At 39.0% G+C, this 20,779-nt stretch overlaps 1 long non-coding RNA gene across 1 annotated transcript in view; it reads right to left on the bottom strand.

The window, feature by feature from the left end:
* Positions 1-249: 249 nt before the first annotated feature.
* The window catches only part of LOC146678212 (uncharacterized), a 32,946-nt gene continuing 12,416 nt past the window's right edge, over positions 250-20,779 (bottom strand). The window contains exon 3 of the long non-coding RNA XR_014912181.1: positions 250-386. This is a non-coding gene — a long non-coding RNA (uncharacterized LOC146678212). The remainder of the gene's footprint in view (positions 387-20,779) is intronic.

Below are 20,779 nucleotides of genomic sequence, written 5' to 3'. Positions count from 1 at the left end.
AACAATACTATTACTAAAATGAAACTCAACTTACTACATAAATGATATAATGATACATGTAAATACAGCTAATTAATAAAAAAGAAATCAAGATCCTAAACTGAAGATATGGAAAAATTTAAATTAAAATATTAATAGGAGAAGACATATGGCTTTCGTAGTCCTGCAGGAGGAGTCCCAGCTAAGACAGTCAGGAAAGAAATGACTACAAGCTTCAGGCCACAAAACAGAGTTACTGACCTTCAAGTAAGAGTAAAGCTGTTACATCAGAATGAGCTGCCGGCTGTGTTGTCTTCAATTCTGGAAAAGGATGAGAACCTGGAGGTTTTGGAGCTGACTGAGGCGCACAGTACAGGTTTCTCTGGGGATGGATCATAAGCAGTCTCCTGCAGAGTTCGGAGATCAAAGCCAACCAATTATAACAGAACTTAAACCTCTGTATTCACACTGTGCACTGGATGACTATGACTTTATTAACCAAGTTTCACAACTATGTCTATGTCTATACATTTTCCTGACAAATACAGAGGCTCGTTTAGATATTCTCAGCCAAATTCTCAGAGTAAAAAAAAGACATTTGTCTAAATAATTTGTCTGGGTTAAAATCATTGACCTGTACTGATTGTGGGTGTAAATGATAATCTTTTATTCATCTTCAGCTCTTGATGAATGTGATGAATAGGATGCTGTTTGTTCTATTCATCATATAAGGTCACTTGATTTCATTTATTTGGCAAAATGCTAATTCTACCCACATATTCCAAAAAGAGTTCTTTAAGCAGGCGTTTCACGAAAGCAATCATGTATTGAATAGATGGAGCCCTTCATTGCTCAGTATATTGAAGTGGACCGTGTCAATAAAGGTCAGATGTTTCAGAGAAATGCACTCATGTGCCAAGAAGTTATCCATCAAACAAGACATGGATGTGGCGTGCATGGTTAATGAAGGCAGACCAGCTATCACGTGTATCACTGAGCTGTGTGTATGCTGATGGATGGGAGCCGCTCCTGTAAAAAGTCTTGTTGTCAATAAAAAATTATATTATTGCAAAATAGACCAAAAAAAATGCAAAATAAATATTGGTTAAACTGTGTGATTATGTTTATTTTCCTTATTTTCATAAATTTGAGGTTTGACATACTGACCTGTTCTCTTTTGCATGGATTGGCCACAGGCTAATATGAAGTAATTCCTCTAAAGCATGCAGAGATGAGTCATGATTACAGAGCTGATTTTTGACTGTTTTGTTTGATTCACAAAATAAACAATAAAAATCTACTAAATTACTGCCCAGCTTGTGGTCTAAGGTAGCACTTGATTGAATGAGATGCCATCTGGAAAGAAAAGAGCCTTTCATTGATATTTATCTGGGAGGATATTGGAACAGGAATGGCTTCTGTATTATTTGATTCTGTGACTGAGCCATGTTTTTCTTGTTATCGTAAAATTGCATTTCCTGCAACTGATTATTTTATCAAAATCTTGCTTTTTAAAACCGGACAATACATTTTCAGTTTCTGAAATCACATCTACATTTCCTGCAACATTCTGGGAGGCCAGCATCGCCATGGATATCTGTCAGATTCATAAAAAGATGTAGACATGTAGACTAGGGCTGTTCGATATAACGATATATATCAGATGACGATATAAAAACGTCTATCGTTTCATTTTACGCTATCGTTTGTTTCGTGGTGTCGCAAAATAAACTGTTTACAGCAATATTTTTTTCATCGTTTTGTTGGTCACTGTAGTGGCTATATTAATTTCTTAAAGTTCTCTCTTTCTCTTATATTTAATATAACCACACTACGGACGGACAAGCGCCTGTTTTTATGGGTTGTTGTTAGCAACAACGACGGTAAAACCATCACATGTCCGCTTGTTTATTTTTCACATAAACCTTTCACAATAAAGCTCAAGATCCTGTTGAGACTTTTCAAAATAAATGGAATCACGTGAAAAAGTATTATGGAGGGAGGAGAAGCAAAAAAAAAGTCGTCAGGTGCTAAAAAATAAACCTTAGACTCAAACGTTAGAACAGGCTTTTCCCCGCAGCACGCCGTGTAATAAATACTCACAAAGAAAACGGCGGCCGTTACAACTTATGTCTAAAAATGTACAGTTTCATGCATCGGTTAAAACACTCGACTCCAGGTACACGACGCCCAGCTGGAAACACTTCACCTACCCGAGATTCACAGAATTTACAGAAAATATTAAATTTTTTGTGATTTATATTGTTATTGGACGATAGATGTTTTATATCGGGATATGAGATTTTGGTCATATCGCACAGCCCTAATGTAGACTATACATCCTCCCTATAGAATGTGTGTCCATCAAACTGCTTGTCTACTGGAAGCTTCTTTGTTATTTCTACCTGCAATATGCACCTGCCTTTTCTTTTGATGCCTTTCACGCAAACATACTTGTTATTAACAGAAATCCTGTGGTTTCACACTTGTGGTGAAGACTGCTGTGTATGACACAGCCTTGAATAATGTTGATTATTAAGTGACAGGAGCTAAATCCTCACACACTGGCTCATGTTTCTGCAACTTCTATCTCTTCTGTCTGTTACTTGTGTGACAGATAAAAAAAAAAAAAAAAAAAAGGACGAGCAGTTGCTGGAACAGAAGAGAAAATAAATCTGCATACTTATAAAAAAAAGAGAGAGAAAAAGATAGAGAGAGATAGAATGTGCTGTGCTCCTACTGTGTTTCATTAATAATTCATTGCAAGAATCTGATCAACTGGCTCGTCCTCAGGCTTTTTTTTCCAGGTATTTTAAAATTTAATATTTTATATAAAGAGCTCTCTAAACAGTGAAAATCTACTATAATATTGATGATAGGGTTGGCACTCATCAAGCATCTTTGTGAACAATTGGCAATAACCTCAGCCACTCCCTAAAAAATAAGGAAGCAGCACAAAGAAGTGTGTACATAAACTGAGGCAGATGAGGTGATCATATGTTGAGTGATCTCTGCCGTGTCTCTGAACCATTCATAAGCGATTGTGCAGTGTTATGGGGTATTTTACCATGATAGGTTAGGCTGCTGCTACCAGGGAGTGGCTATAGTCCCACAGGGGGTGTACAACAACATTAATATGGATGGTATGTGTCATGTGGTAGTATCCACGTATATTCCAGATTCCCCTGCACAGTAAATTTCACACTGCATTCCAAACATGCATAGAGAAATGCAGTAAGCAAACTACAACAGCACAATTAGGGTAACAGACTAACTTGGCAGCCTGTTTCACTTACTATTTTTTCGCAACCACAGCTTATCAGCACACTTTATGGATGACTGAAATAATCTGACAGCCACTAAAACTGCATTCACTTTTTTGTCACTGCTGCAACTTTTCTCAAACACCGATAGACTCCTATCTCCTATGACAAACCTGCTAAGTTAGACTGAGTCACGCAGCTCAGTTTAACAGGTGCTATGAAACCTCTGAGTCCACACTCTGAGTTCAGTTGAGTAAAGCTCTGCAAGTTGTTAAAGAATTCGTTTTTACTTTAATTACTTTTTGTTGTCTTCTCTTCCTTCTGCTTTTTCTCGGCTTTCCAAGTGTTTGAGCTAATGCTAGCTCCTCCATGAGCCTCTACTGATGAGCATGGCAAACTGCTCGTTGCCAAAAGAATTCCAAAGGAGCTTTTTGATTCTGCATCCTTATGCTTCTTTGCAAACAATTTCACCTAGAAACTCCCAGCAACCATTTGCCAACCTGTCACAGAACATACTTTCCCCTAGTGGTCGGTGGTTGCCAGATGGTTTAGGCCTATGCAACTAGGCTTGTTGTCCCCGATATCTGATCCAAATATCAGTTCAATAAGGAATTCTTGATATACATGTATAGAATTCAATTAACCTATTTGGCGATTTGACTCCAATAGTCCAGTCCATAGTATTAGGTCATGACCTCCTGAAGTCTACGTGCTGGTGGTGGTTATGAAGATAGAGGCTTTGAAGGAGCCTGAGTAACATGGAGGAGAGGCATAGATGGGGAGGAGGTAGGTTACAAGGGAGAATGACAGATGGGCAATGAGATTTAAAGTACACAGAGTGGAGGCTGGTTGGCCTGAAGAAGTCGGATAGAAAGATTATTGGACTACACCACTGACGTCACCAATGAGCCCGTCAGTGTGGGAAAGTGCAAGTGATGTAAAGCATAGATTAGTTCAATTCAATTTTATGTACAGTGGGGCAAAAAAGTATTTAGTCAGCCACCGATTGTGCAAGTTCCCCCACCTAAAATGATGACAGAGGTCAGTAATTTGCACCAGAGGTACACTTCAACTGTGAGAGACAGAATGTGAAAAAAAAATCCATGAATCCACATGGTAGGATTTGTAAAGAATTTATTCGTAAATCAGGGTGGAAAATAAGTATTTGGTCAATAACAAAAATACAACTCAATACTTTGTAACATAACCTTTGTTGGCAATAACAGAGGTCAAACGTTTACTATAGGTCTTTACCAGGTTTGCACACACAGTAGCTGGTATTTTGGCCCATTCCTCCATGCAGATCTTCTCGAGAGCAGTGATGTTTTGGGGCTGTCGCCGAGCAACACGGACTTTCAACTCCCGCCACAGATTTTCTATGGGGTTGAGGTCTGGAGACTGGCTAGGCCACTCCAGGACTTTCAAATGCTTCTTACGGAGCCACTCCTTTGTTGCCCGGGCGGTGTGTTTTGGATCATTGTCATGTTGGAAGACCCAGCCTCGTTTCATCTTCAAAGTTCTCACTGATGGAAGGAGGTTTTGGCTCAAAATCTCACGATACATGGCCCCATTCATTCTGTCCTTAACACGGATCAGTCGTCCTGTCCCCTTGGCAGAAAAACAGCCCCATAGCATGATGTTTCCACCCCCATGCTTCACAGTAGGTATGGTGTTCTTGGGATGCAACTCAGTATTCTTCTTCCTCCAAACACGACGAGTTGAGTTTATACCAAAAAGTTCTACTTCGGTTTCATCTGACCACATGACATTCTCCCAATCCTCTGCTGTATCATCCATGTGCTCTCTGGCAAACTTCAGACGGGCCTGGACATGCACTGGCTTCAGCAGCGGAACACGTCTGGCACTGCGGGATTTGATTCCCTGCCGTTGTAGTGTGTTACTGATGGTGACCTTTGTTACTTTGGTCCCAGCTCTCTGCAGGTCATTCACCAGGTCCCCCCGTGTGGTTCTGGGATCTTTGCTCAACGTTCTCATGATCATTGTGACCCCACGGGATGAGATCTTGCGTGGAGCCCCAGATCGAGGGAGATTATCAGTGGTCTTGTACGTCTTCCATTTTCTGATGATTGCTCCCACAGTTGATTTTTTCACACCAAGCTGCTTGCCTATTGTAGATTCACTCTTCCCAGTCTGGTGCAGGTCTACAATACTTTTCCTGGTGTCCTTCGAAAGCTCTTTGGTCTTGGCCATGGCGGAGTTTGGAGTCTGACTGTTTGAGGCTGTGGACAGGTGTCTTTTATACAGATGATGAGTTCAAACAGGTGCCATTCATACAGGTAACGAGTGGGGGACAGAAAAGCTTCTTACAGAAGACGTTACAGGTCTGTGAGAGCCAGAGATTTCCATGTTTGAGGTGACCAAATACTTATTTTCCACCCTGATTTACGAATAAATTCTTTACAAATCCTACCATGTGGATTCATGGATTTTTTTTTCACATTCTGTCTCTCACAGTTGAAGTGTACCTCTGGTGCAAATTACTGACCTCTGTCATCATTTTAAGTGGGGGAACTTGCACAATCGGTGGCTGACTAAATACTTTTTTGCCCCACTGTATGTACCACCAAATCACAACAACAGTTGCCTCAGTCAGAAACCGAATATGTAACTCTGATGAAAAAAAAAGCACTGTGATTACATGTAAAATACTATGAAAGCACAGCAGTATGTGGACTTACAACTATGCAATCTTTCCAAGCCAGTCCCATTAGCTTTCAAAGGAGCCGTGCTTTTCTTCTTGTAGTTTTTTTAGAATTCTACAACAGCAAAAATCTTACAAACCAAATTACAAGAAAAACTGAATAAAACATTACCTGTGCTAATCTTGTAGTGTCCTTTTCAGATAAGGGACTGAACATACTAGAAAAACTAAAAAATGCAAACATCTTTTTTTTTTTTTTTTTTATCTACTCACACAGTCGACAGTGCTTTTATGCTTGAGAAAACAAATGCTGCTTTTATGCTTCAAAAAAGGGATCAATCTAGGCCAATCCTTACTGTGCTATGCCTTTAATTTGGGGGTTCCCAATTCTCTCAGTGTCTGTCTTCATTTGTCTCAGTGAAATACCATCTCCAACTGGGACTAACTGCAGATGCAGTTATTCTGGCACTGTGCCTTACTCTTCATCATGCTGGTAGAGCCCAATTTAAATTAACTTGACTGCGGTATATTTGGCCTGTTGGTGGCTTTTAGATTAGAGAGCTGGACTGTGAGAATGTTGCCAATTAGAATCCGCAGATCAGCTACACAAATTTAAGTAGAGAAAACAAATGCTCCCTCATTTTCCTCACATACTATCATTAAAGTGTCCAAATTAAAGGGGGATAACCTTCTCTGTTGGTTAAAACTAAGAGTCTAATTGCATTATTGCAAAGAGCTTAATTGCTTTTTGTCTCCACATCATCAATATGTGAAAAAAATGGAAATTTGCTCACCAGTATTTTAATTTCAAGCTATTTAATGCCCTCAAAAGACAAAGGAAAACTGCTTGCTCTGCTCAAAATTCAGTGTTAAACTCCAGAAAGAAGAACATTTATCACTGAACTCACAGGATTCCTCACCATCAACACCAGGGATCACAACACGAGGATCTAAAACTGCCCTGTATCCTCTTTTGTCAAACCCAGGCCTGCTACACATAAAAACACAAGTTGTTAAAATCAGTATATTATGGTGCACCAATTAAATACAGCATGAACCACTATGTAAGGGCTCCTTGTTATCAGGATCTTTTTCAGAATAAAAGTAAGGATGATGATCCAAGTCCCACTTAGTCAACGCTCTTTTGAAAACTGGGTCACTATGCTTGCACTAGCTGTGGTGTGCAGCCTCTACTGCTTAGTATGCGTTTTATATTTTAGATTCAAAGTGTAGCTCTTGCTTAAAGACGTATCCTCTGTTGGTTATTCTCTGACCATGTTAAAAGGGAACTGAAAAAAAAAAATCTGTACTGTGGAAATGTATTTGGTGCTACAAGAGAAGTGTGAATGATTCAAACCACAAAATTTGATGTTAGCACCAGTTTTTATCCATTGTGTATCGTGCAAGGTTTCTGTTTTTTTTTTTTTTTTTTTTTTAAAGGTACTTTGTGTATGAATTGTTCCCAGCACCTTGGAGAATTTGTCACGGTTCGTCCTACCTTGCCATCTTGTTGTAAAGCTGAACTGGTGGAACTCAATCAAAAACTTTTGGGCATGACTACATGCTTCCTCGGTGGTAGCAGGCTGTCTAAAGTTATCCATCTATCTTCATCCACTTATCCATTTCAGTGTTCTGGGGCAGGGACTTGAGCCTATCCCAGCTGTCATACAGCAAGACGCAGAATACACACTGCACAGGTCACCAACACCTATATACTGTAAGTGAGATGACAGTGTTAACAACTGCACCAAGATGCTGTTGTCTACATTTAAACCACAAATTTAATGTTTCATACCAATTTAATTTTAGTTTATTTTAATGTTATTATTTTTATGACTTTTATCATCCATTAAAATTTATTTAAAAAATATAAATGGCAAGTCAAGTTTTGCAAGTCTAATTGTGGTTTCACATTGCACTATTGGAATCAGCAGCAGCTAATCGTCATGACAGTTTTACTGCCCGGAGGAAGGCCTGTAATCCCAGAGGAGCTACGGGGGAGACAACAAGGCTTCAGAGGTCGAGCAAAGTAGACATCTAAGTTTAAATATAAATCACCTGTTCCAGCTATCATCACAGGGAATGTGAGGTCTTGGGACAATAAGATGAACAAAGTCTGTTAGGTGATTAAGACCCAGAGGAAATAATTTAGTAGTTTAATGTGTTTTATGGAGACAATGCTACTGTGCATTCACGCTTCTTCAGGACTTTTCAGGAGAACTTGGATTTTAGTATGAGCAGTAACAAAAGGTATGAAGGGATTGCGGTAGTTATGATTGAAAAGCAGTGTAATCTCAGTTACTATGATGAAACATGTCTGTGGCCTGAAAATGGACCCAAAATGACCCCACTAGGTATATGTATCAGGCAAAAGTATCTTATATAGATGAACCAACCTTGAAGTATAATGTGTCTTATCAATTTACTATTACAATTAACTTTTTTAAAATGTATTTAAAAAAAAAAGCCTACAAAGAACAAAATCTTAAAGAACAGCTTAAATTCTGCTTGTCATGTCTTCTGTCGTCTAAATTCATGTCATTTTGCGTGATCTAAATCTGAACAGGTGGTGAAAACATTGTGTACTTCAAAATCTCATTTATGAAACATCCAAATAACATTTAAGAATCCTTCAAACTAAATTTAGGACAGTTAATAATTTTGTAATATTTTAATTAGCAAATAAAGACTTTTTAAGGACTTGCAGATATCCTGAGTAACAGATAGAACATCGCACATCATATTTATATACTAGGGGTGCAACAATACACAAAATTCACGGTTCGGTTCGATACTTTGGTGTCACGGTTCGATATTTTTTCGATACAAAAAATGCTCATGCTTTTTTTAATTTGTCATTTATTAAAATTATAAATATATATTTTAACTCAAAAGTACAGTTTTTAAATTTAATGTTGCTGAAACAACAAAGGGATAAAATAATAAATCTATCTGATTGAGAAATCACTCATCTTTGGAAAAGAGAATTTATTACAGAGAAATGTCTCTTTCCAAAATAAAAGCTATACTATACGCTTCTTCTGGGCTATATTCTCAGCAGCATATTAAACATATCAGGTCCCCATAAGGAGAATCATGTGCTAACGGCTGTCTAAATGACTCGGGTAAAGTTTGTAGCATGCGTGCTTGTTGTTTTTGTCTGCTTCCACTTGTCTTTGCACTAGGATGATGTCAGCGTAAATGGGCAGTCATATTCATTGTGTTCCCACAAGTGCTGTAAGTGTTAATCTGAAATGACGTTAACGCCACAACACGGCAAATCTCCGTTAACAAGCTACCTCGGATCGCCCCGTGCCTGGGGCTGGACAGCATCAACACGTTAACGAGCAAACTGCGCTAACGCAGTAGTTCCCACCCATGTAATTGAGCATTGCGGTGCACATCCGACATACTGTTTTACTTTTGTCCATGACGCGCTTACCTTTAGGGTCATACTTCACATGAAGACCAAAATAGTTCCAAAGGCCAGATCTGAATGAGGGTGGGGGAGGTTCAATTTGCCATGTTGCAACGAGCTTAGCTTCTGTCTTGCTAGCTTGCGCTGCGCTCAGTGGATCTGCGCTTGACAGTGCAGCCTAGGCGGAGTAGTCGAACGCAGATCCACTGAGCTCTCAACACAGACAGCATAGTCAGAAGAAAAGTTGATAAAATTAAAAATTTTGTATTGTTCGATACATATGCGTACCGAACCGAAAGCACTGTATCGAACGGTTCAATATCGATACGAGTATCGTTGCACCCCTATTATATACATATGAGAACTAACATGTGGCAAAAGAAAAAAAAGGCAAATAGAACGTTGACTAAAATAGGAAGCGCAGTTCAAAATAAGGTTAATAAGGTGTATTCGTATAACTCTTTATTTAGTCCTGTTAACACAAAAGATCTTTACACAATGATCGCACAACATCACAACAATGTGTGTGATGAGTACTGTTTGTGTTTCGTTGATATTTAGTAATGTGTCCTACAGGACATAGCTGGATTTATGATCAGCACCAGGTCACTGAGGTAAAAACCTATCAATTTAAGACTACCTGAAGCAGTAATTATGACATCATTCATTGCTTTTTTTGTATGTCTTATGTTCCCTTTTAAAATCAGGCCCGCTTTGCCTTATTGAATCCTTTTGCTAGGCTGAATTCAGTTATTTTTGGAGATGCCAGTTATTAACATAAAGCATTTTGTAATGAAGCCACTATTCCCAAAAGCCTTAAACCTTCATTATGGCTCATTCATAAGTCAACCGAATAACCTAATTTCTTTCTATATTGAGGTAACACTAGGCTTGATGGCTCCACTTCTGATACTGCTCTAAGCTCAGTAGCATTTCTTTTGTCTGCCAAAAAAGCTAATTTAACCTCAGTTAGAGTGACCAGATCCAGTCCCTCAGCAGTCTGACGCTAATGTTTAATGGCATCATAAAGTCTTGTCTGGCCTGACAGCTTTCCAGGGAAAGACAGTCAAGTAAACAGCCAAAAGTCAATGCTGGCCTGAAGCATCCTGGGTACACAGGCTTCATTAATGTAAGACCACCACTCTTCTAAGTGAAAGAAATGAGCCACTGGGTAGGACAGATGCCCAGCAGGGAAATGCTTTCTTCTATCTGTGCTTAATCCAGTTCGTGACTGAAATGGCTATAGGTTCAGAGCATTTCACTCCCAAGAAATGAAGCCATTTGTGATGGCATCATTTTTATGCTCCTCACCTTTTGCCATCAATGTGGACAACACAAATAATTATCAAGAATGTACAGAAGTTTCACTAGAATTCTGTAGAGAAGCAAAATGCTGTAGTCAGTCAGGATCTCACTTCTGTTGAAAAGTTGTCTTTAAGGGGCCTCATAAGAAGCTTCTCAGACCTGCTGGGACTTGAAGAACCTTGTCTCTCCTTCACCAAAGCTTAGAAGACACACTTCACTCACTGTAAAACCAAGCACTCGGGTCGAGATTAAAGTAGGGAAGGAAGATGAGAAGGAACATAGTTGCAGATTCTTAACAGCACTCCCTGATGGAGGCAGACTACAGCAGCAATGGGAACAGAAGAACAACCAGATTAGGCTACCAGTCTGCATTTCAATCTTATTTAACACACTGGAAATACCCCTTTCCCTCTTATTCTAACATTTTCTTTTATGTTAGCCACATACATCTGTAAAAGTTCATTCATATTCATCTGAGGACAGTTCAGCCTCTGAGACATTTGTTAACACATCAAGCTTATGCTTGGTTTTGCATTACTTTATTGTTCCCCCGACTTTTCCTTCAAAGAGCTTGTCCACTTGTACTTTAGTCAGTTATTTTCTGTATTTTATTGAATGGCAATTCCAGACCCAGAGAAAATGTTTGAACTTGATGTTTTTTCAGTCAAAGATAGGTATATAGGAAAATAGTCCTTGATTGCTCACGGCCCCTTTCAGCATCACTGATTTGTTGACTTCTGAAGTTTCTGTAAAAGGGGAAAAATTGCCTTCTCCAATCTTACTTACTCAGGATTATGCTCGTTTGTGACTTTTTGTTGCAAATGAACATAATCACACTGACTGGGAACAGTGTGCAATGGTAAATGGACTAGAGATGTTCTTGGCGACTAATTTCAGACTCCATTAAACTGGAGAAAAAATATAAAACTAATAGACTAGTGTAAAAGTAGAAAACAATGAGAAAACAGTCAAAATTAAGAGCAATTAAACGGGGCTAGTTAAACTGTTTTCCAACCAAATACTGTATGTACTTATTTTGTATACATATAAGAGCCTTTTAAGAGTCAGAAACACATTCTTCAATAACCTAATTATATTTGAAATGTTGCTAAAATATGTGGCACGTACACAACACAACACATTATGTCAGTTTACTTAGAAACAGCCAACATTACATACCCTTCATTTTATACATCAAAAGCTTCAGAACTGTCCAGGTTTAATTTTTCACTACAGGTTGGAATCCCTGTAGAGTCCACAATATCATCAGAAATCTTAATTCATAAAATGATACAATTTCAATGATAAACATTTTCCATATGCAGAGTATTACAATACCATAAACTGCAATACATTATTACCACTTTTTTTTCTCTACAAACTATATCCCAAGTTTGACTTGAGCGTCTTTAACACTGTGTGTGTCTGACATGGTGGTCAGCAACACTGGAGCAAAACAAGGGACCATCTTCTCCCCTTTCCTATTCACCCTCTACAACACAGACTTCAGCTGCTGCACCGACACCTGCACCTGATGACTCTGCGGTGGTTAGATGCATCCGCTGGGGTGATGAGACGATGAGGCTGTGGTGGACTCCTTTGTCATATGGTGCAAGCACAATCATCTGCAGCTCAACGTAATAAAGACCAAGGACATGATTGTGGACCCTGTTTCAATCCAGGGAGTTGATGTGGACATGGTGGAGGACCATAAATACCTCAAAGTACACACTGACAATAAACTAGACTGGGTTAAAAACAAATGCACTGTACAGGAAGGGCCAGAGCCATGACTATTTATGAGATGGCTGAAGTCTTTTAATCTGTTGGACAATGCTCAGGATTTTCTATGAGCCTGTTGTGGCCAGTGCCATACTGTCTGCTGTTGCATGCTGGGGCAGCAGGCTGAGGGTTGTGGATGCCAGAAAACTGATCCGCACAGCACTAACATTGCGGAGGTGGAGCTGGACTCTCTAAAGGCGGTGTCAGAGAGGTAGATGTCGTTTAAGCTAAAGACAATATTCTCCCAACCACTCCATGACGTGCTGGCCAGTCACAGGAGCATGTTCAGTGCGAAACTGAGATTACCCAAATGCACCGCTGAACGACACAGAAAATCATTCCTGCCTGCGGCCATCTCTCTGTACAACTCCTCCATCTAAAAGCAGAAGTACACACTGCAGTAGTTGCACACCGTTAATATCTGCACAGTCTCTACAGAGAAAATAACATCAAGTCGGGATGATAAGAGGGGCACCTCAATTACAACTTTATCTATATTTAATTGAGTGTAATATATTGAGATATTTATATATTAGAGCTATTTTGCAATATTTTGTAAAATATTGTAATATTTGATTGGTACTTTAACTTGTTAGTTAATGTTCTTACTGTCTTGGAGCAACTGTGACCACATAATGTCCTCTGGGATTAATAAAATATTCTGTTTCTGATGAGTTTTATCCAATAACATAAAGCTTCCAGTCTTTTGCTGACAGCCTACTTTTTTCCTATAGGCATTTTGATTACAGTCCAGTGGTTACAAATATCAAATGAAGAGTTAACTGTTACAAAAATAATACATTTTTTGGTCGATGATGGTCTTCTGACCTATCCGGAAACTTTCCTCCCTCTTTACCCACTGGCAGCTCAAATAAACACTGACCACTGACACCGACATCCCCCACACAGCTTAAAATGGAACTAGTTAAACTGGCAACAGACCTTGGACTTCACTACTATGCCAGTGTTCCTGCTCCATTCATTAAAAAAAGAAATAAATAACACAACAAATTTTTTAAAGGCTTTGTAAGACCTCAATTTAGAAACAAAACTTTACACTAAAAAAATAATAATTACTTAGTCAGGTATGCAAATATTCAACAGTTTACTAATCCTTACAAAACTCTAATTTATGTTTTTCTTTATCATACATAATAGCAAAGTGAGTCTTGTTGGCTTTTTTTGACTTAGTTCGACAAGGCGGCGTATCTGAGGATGTGAATTGGCTGTAGCTCAGGTGGCAGAGCAGGTCAGCCACTAATCAGAAGGTCGGTGGTTCGATCCCAGGCTGCCTCCTGGCTGCATGCCAAATATCCTTGGGCAAGATACTAACCCCATGTTTGCCTACTGGTGGTGGTCAGAGGGCCCGGTGGCGCCAGTGTCCGGCAGCCTCGCCTCTGTCAGTGCGCCCCAGGGCAGCTGTGGCTACAATGTAGCTTGCCATCGTGAATGTGTGTGTGAATGGGTGAATGACTGAATGTAGTGTGAAGCGCTTTGGGGTCCTTAGGGACTAGAAAAGCGCTATACAAATGCAGGCCATTTACCAATTTGATTTGCAGTTTGAACAAATTACAGTGTATTAATATTTACTGTCATATTACATTCAGCCACAGTGCTAAAAAATGACACTTTAGTTGTAGTCTAATCTGCATTATCATGAATAATTTCCTCCCAACTGTATAATAAATGTAGAGTTACATGAATGTCAGTGTTGGGGAGTAACGGAATACATGTACTACCGTTACGTATTTAAAATACAAAATATGAGTAACTGTATTCCGTTACAGTTACAGTTTAAAAAGGTGGTATTCAGAATATAGTTACTTTGCTGAAATAAAGGGATTTTCCTGTTTCATATGTTCGGCTATGCCCTCTCTATTTTTGGTTTCCACGCCCCAAATAAAACACGCATTAAGAGGCTCATGTCTGTGTCTCAATCTTGCGGCCCATGTCACCTCTACTTGCGGCCTGCATAATGACGTGAAGAAATATTTTAAAAAATTCTTCACAAAAATGATTTAATATAAAGGCAATAGGCAGAGTGTTACAGGCATAGCCCTAAAGAATGTAGCTTCATGGGCAGTGTAGTCCGTACTCCAGGGAGAATGGACTGCCATACCCGTTATGTGTTTGTGAGCGCGAGGAAGGGAGAAAAAGGAGAGTGGAAAGGTCCGAGCTGTCACCGAGCAGAAATGGGAGCTGGAAGCATGTAAATATAATAATAACCACTGCAGTCAAGAACAGTGCCTGACGAGCCCAGTTGTAAGTAAGCTATTAAAACTCGACTGTACACTGTGTTCGTGTTTTCCTCCGAAACAATAAGTTCCGTTGGAGCAGCCTTTCAACGCCTCTCTTTGTCTCTCGCAAGCAAAGTTGACCCAGACAACAAAGTAAAGCTAGTTTTCGGCTATGAGCCCGACATGGAACCCGACGTATTAGCCAGAGGTTCCTTAACTACGGTTTGGAGCCGCGGACCTGTTTTATATACACGTGAAACAGTTTTCTATACGACATCGCTGCAAAAATGCAGCCTTACCCTAATGCCCACCCTACTGTTACTCATTTTATATTAAGATTTAAAGATCTAGTCGGTATTGCCCATATGGAAAAGAAATAGTAAAAACTTACATGATTTACTCATGAAAGTGGCCACTTTCTCATTACTTTCATTTATTGTTTTAGTAAGTATCCAAAACATACAAGTTTCATTATATAATTTTTCAAGGGATCTTATATCTGTTTTCACTCTTGTATGCTTTTCATACAAGTTTCACACAAGACAGATACAAACTTTATAAGATTTATATATATCTTTTCCATATGGGGGGTGTGGCGAGTAACCGTCAGTAAAAATAATAATTCACACAGCAATCGTACATTCATGTGGTTGTAAAAAGCATGAGAATATAATAGGTAATTCAAAGTGTTCAGAATACGTTACTCGTTACTTACTTGAGTAACGTAATGGAATACGTTACAAAATACATTTTGGGGCATGTATTCTGTAATCTGTAGTGGAATACATTTTAAAAGTAACCTTCCCAACACTGATGAATGTAGAGTTACACGTAGAGTTGCATACTCATACAAGACCACTACCAATACATAACAGTGCTTAATGAGTACTTAAAGGCAGGCAGCAGCAGTGAGAGAATACTGAAGCATAATAGTTTTTTCTGCAGGGTCATAACTGAGTCATTGACAACTGCCCTTTGTCGATACTTGCCGACCTGGAGATTAATAAACCAGTTTCGGCTTTTATCTACAGGAAGAGCCCGTGTGGATTTTGTAGATTAAAATGGGAACACATGTAAACAGCAAGTTAGGATTCTTCACCTATAGTTTACACTGATATGACAGCCTGATAGAATAATACTAGAGTACAAACAAACAAACAAAAAATCTGCCTGATCGCATAATCTTTTCTCATATTCTGCATCCGATTGCAAGTAGTTGCTGTTACTGGCTGACAAGTGCTTGACATGCAACACCACCAACCTCTAAACAACTACATTTAATCTCAAAGTGACTACATAGTTTATCTGGTGGGAGGCAACTTGTCAAACAATTTTAGTCCAATTCAGATTGACCGCAAACTCTCCCAGCCAGATTGGCATAGGTTTTCAAATAATGGCTGTCTAATTTATAAAGTCTGACATTAATTGCAATTTCTCTTTGCAACAGCAGACTCATGGAGTCGAGTCTGGTGTTTGGTATGCTGATTATATTCCTATATGCCAAAAGCAAGATTACAAAGTGTCTGTGTCATTTTGCAGTTAAATAACTGTTGTAACATGTCTAGATATGCCAAGATTTTTGTTAATAGGTCTTCAAGAGTAACCTTGTTGATGCAAGAATTCTATTTCTTGCCCGTTGGCAGTTTTCATGGATTTGACTAACAAAATGGTAACAAATTGTGTTTATGCAACAGGCTGTGCCTAGTGTCCCTAAAGATATCATTTAAATCTGTTTTTTTTTCCTACAGTTTCTGTTGTGTGTAGACACAACCCTAGTTCATACCTTGAGTTAGGTGCTAATTTTAATGTTTGAATGTGTCATAAGTAAGTTAACCTATGATTAAGTGTTAAGGCACAGACAGCTTAGAGAAATACTGCTTAATACCAGTTTTTAAAAATACAGGTAAGTCTGGCTCTCTGGAAGCAATATATAAAGAAATGAGGGTTGGCTCAGGTTGCAGAATACTGTAGTTAATATCAATTTGTGTTTGATGTAAATTTCTGTGTATGTTGATGACAACAGGTTTGCAACTTTCACCAAAGTATCACAGTATTATTGTTGCATTATCACAAATACATTGCATGTATTTGCAAACTTAATCCCATTCAGTAGAAAAGTAACAGCAGACTTATCATCATCTAATCGTATTGATTGCAAGTTCAGTCACAATAATTTTGATTGTGCCATGGTCTTCAGCCATTGTTTTCCCTGTGTGACTGTAGCATTAGGAGAACTCTCTTAATACTCGTAATTGTAGTCAACAGCCAGTGTGGCAGTGTAGTTCACTCTGACACGAACAGCACGCCCAATCTGATCCCACAAGTGCCTTGTTTTTCCAGTGAGGGACATGTCGCCCCACACCATGATACTGCCTCCACTAAACTCTGTTACCCTATTGGTCCAGCAATCAGGATAGAGTTCTCTACATCTTCTCCTTCAACCCTTAGATGCAAATGCCATAGGCAGAATCTAGACTCATTGCTAAACAGCCCTAATCAGGTTCCAGTCAGAACTCTAACTGTCAGCACCTGATTGTCTACGGTACCAGAAGGTCAAAACAAGATGCAATAGTAGAATAAGCTGTTTTGGTCCAGACAGGTAAGTTTTTTAATTGGTGCAACCCACATACTCAGATGTGGTACTATTTAATGGGAAATGGACAGGCTTTCCAATACCACAAATAACTACCCAAAGAATGAGTATTACTTTAATAAACAAAACTTTGCCAGTTATTGACAGTATTTTAATCTAGAGGAAATAAAACTCACAAAAAACAATTTTAAATTACAGTCCTGATTTATTCTTTTATTGAGCGCCAAGATTTTCTATATACAGGAAAACCCTGTGTATGTTACTAATATTTCTACCAGCATTAATACATAAAAGAAGAAATTTAGCATCTTCTTAAATGACTCACTGATACCCTGGAGGACAGTGATTTCCAAAGTGTGGGCCATGGAGGAACTAGCTAATGACAACTTTAAGAACTAATGAAAACTTAAGAACTGTGCACCAGGAGCTTCATGCTACAAGTTTTCATTATCAAGTCAGCTCCTGTAGGTGTAAAGTGGTTACCAAGTATTTTGTCTATTTTTTGTTTTTCTTACTAGCGACAAAGAAGCAGCTATCAGGTAGCAGAGGCTTGTTAATAGGAAATCAACCTAAATAAGCAAATAGTGATCAAAATGAATGCACAAAAACACAATGAAGGAATTACTTTATGTTGAGCTCATGTTATAATCGGCTTGGGTGGATTTTTAGATTTTGAAACTGGGCCGTGGCAGTCTTGGGAATGTCTGCTGTAGGAAATGATGGCAAAAGATTGTCGCTGAAACTCTTACATCAACCACCATAACAGACACAACCAATACCTGATGGTTTACACTGAAAGACAAAGAAAGAAAGAAAAGAAAAGAAAAGAAAAGAAAACCAGATGGGGAAGAAAGAAAAGCTTATATTCAAAGGTAAAGTTTTCTGAGAGGGTACTTACTCACTGCTGATTAGAATACTGTTTGCATTTCAGTCTTAATTATTGAATGTGACTTCCTGTAGTGAGCAGATTTCCTGCTGTATCAGTGCCCATACCTGAATTTAATTTGGCCAAACAGGGTAAATCAATGGCATCTCAGTTAGAAATATTGGACTGCATTACTCTTGTAGGGCTCAAACTTCTGATTTAATAAGACGGGTGCTTGTGTACATATAAATTTGCTTCGGTGGAGCTTTGAGCAAATATTCAGACAGTTGATCTTAAAAATCCCTTTTGATCTCATAGTGAAAACGCAGCCAGCATTAGCTCATGGTCACACAGTATGTCACTGATAACATGTTTTTCTGGTTGATCTCTTAGCGGACAGTCCCTTGGGCCTCCTCTGATGTCCCTCTGACACTATCTGCTATACTGCAGTCAGACAAGCACACTACATGACTAGTAAATCAACCAGGAGAGACCATTTCCCCCACTGATAACATCTCACTGCTGCTTTTCTTCTCACTATAGCATTCAGCAACCGCTATTCAGTACTTCATCCTATTCATTCACGTTCCACAGAGGATAGGAGACAGACAGAGTGTGTGCCACATGCATGTAAAAGCAGATGATTGTGAGACTCATCTGATAATCCACTCAGAATGCTGGTTCGGTAGTACTACAACAGTTAATAATGTATATTGGTAGAACTGGATAAAGGTTCAAAACCAAGCTAACATGTGGTAGCAATAAAGGGAAATTACAACTCTGTACAAATGTCTTGCTTTGACCCTAGCTCAGGTATGGGCAACATTTTTCTCTGCATGGCCAAACCTGGTGTGCACCTACCTAAAAATGTAGCTAAAGTTTGCGTCAACGCAGCCCACAACTAGGGCTGTTCGATATAACGATATATATCGGATGACGATATAAAAACGTCTATCGTTTCATTTTACGCAATCATTTGTTTCGTGGTGTCGCAAAATAAACTGTTTACGGCAATATTTTTTCATCGTTTTGATGGTCACTGTAGTGGCTATATTAATTTCTTAAAGTTCTCTCTTTCTCTTATATTTAATATAACCACACTACGGACGGACAAGCGCCTGTTTTTATGCGTTGTGGTTAGCAACAACGACGGTAACAGCATCGCGTGTCCGCTTGTCTATGTTCCACATAAACCTTTCACAATAAAGCTCAAGATCCTGTTGAGACTTTTCAAAATAAACTGAACCACGTGAAAGAGCAGATTATTTACGGATGAGAAGCAAAAAAATAGCTTCCAGGTGCTAAAAAATAAACCTTAGACTCAAACGTTAGAACAGGCTTTTCCCCGCAGCACGCCGTATAATAAATACAAAGAAAACGGCGGCTGTTACAACTTATGTCTAAAAATGTATAGTTTCATGCATTGGTTAAAACACTCGACTCCAGCTACATGACGCGCAGCTGGAAACACTTCCCGCAAGTCGAGCTGCCCGAGATTCACAGAATTTACAGAAAATGTTACATTTTTGTGATTTATATCGTTATCGGGACGATAGAATTCTTATATCGGGATATGAGATTTTGGTCATATCGCACAGCCCTACCCACAACTATTATGATTGGCCAGTTCAGTAGCATAGATTCCTTCTGTGCAATTCCAGCTACTTTTCTGCCACATTTTTTGAATTTCTCAGTGAGAGAATAACACATAAAGAATAACTAGAAAAATTTGCATTTCCTGCGAAAATGCTGTGTGGATGCCTTAACGCTGAAGATGTCTGCTGAAAAAAGCTGAAAAAGTTGAAAAAAAAAAAAAAAAACATTGCCCTGAGCAGGATTCAAACCTGGCCCTTCTGGTCTAAAGGCGGCAATTCACCTCACTGCACCAAACTCATTCACACAAAGAAGAGGTGGAGAGAGTGACAATTGTGGTGAAATTAGCAGAAGCTGCTTAGAATTGTGCTGATAAGAGGTGAAAAAGCTAAACATTTGGCAGAAAAGAGGTGAATCAGAAGAATTTCTGCTGAAAAGAGGCAAAGAAGCAAAAAGATGAGCTGAAAAGAGGTGTAGAAGCAGAAGTACTTGCTGAAGATGGCTGTATGTGTAATGACACACTGGAGAGCAGTGACACACAAGAAAGCAGAGCGCATGCAAGCAGGGAACATGTGTAGCAACTGTCACAGGTAGGATTCAAACCTCTGCCACCGGGTCTCACGGCAGATGCCCTACCCTCTGAGCCAAATGAGTTCTGGTCACAAGCAAAGATATGATGAGAGGGACAATGTGCACTGTGGAGCAGAAGCTCAAATTAGCAGAAAAGAGGTGAAGAGGAAGAACTTTGTTGTGAAATGAGGTAAAGAAACTGAAATTTGTGCTTAAAACAAGTGAAAAAGCTGAACTCTGAAATCCTGCTAAAACAGCAGAAGAGGCTGACATTTTTCAGCTACTCATTGAGCCAAACTGGTTCTCACGTAACTGAAAAAAGGTGGAAAAGCTTACAATTCTAATGAAAACAGCAGAAGAGGCTGAGATTTGTGCTGATAAGAGGTGAAAATGCTGAACCAATCAGAGGTACTGCTTCTGTCTGCTTCATCAGGCTGTGTACTTGTATGTATTTCTGCCATAGACTGTTAACAAGAATGTGAGGTCCATATTAGAAAAGCTGCTAAAATCAT

This window comes from Rhamphochromis longiceps, linkage group LG1, assembly GCF_057381845.1.
Source record: "Rhamphochromis longiceps isolate RC_006_pf linkage group LG1, R_longiceps_female_GT1.1, whole genome shotgun sequence".
Taxonomy (NCBI): Eukaryota; Metazoa; Chordata; class Actinopteri; order Cichliformes; family Cichlidae; genus Rhamphochromis; species Rhamphochromis longiceps.
This window is presented reverse-complemented; position numbering and strand designations above follow the sequence as displayed.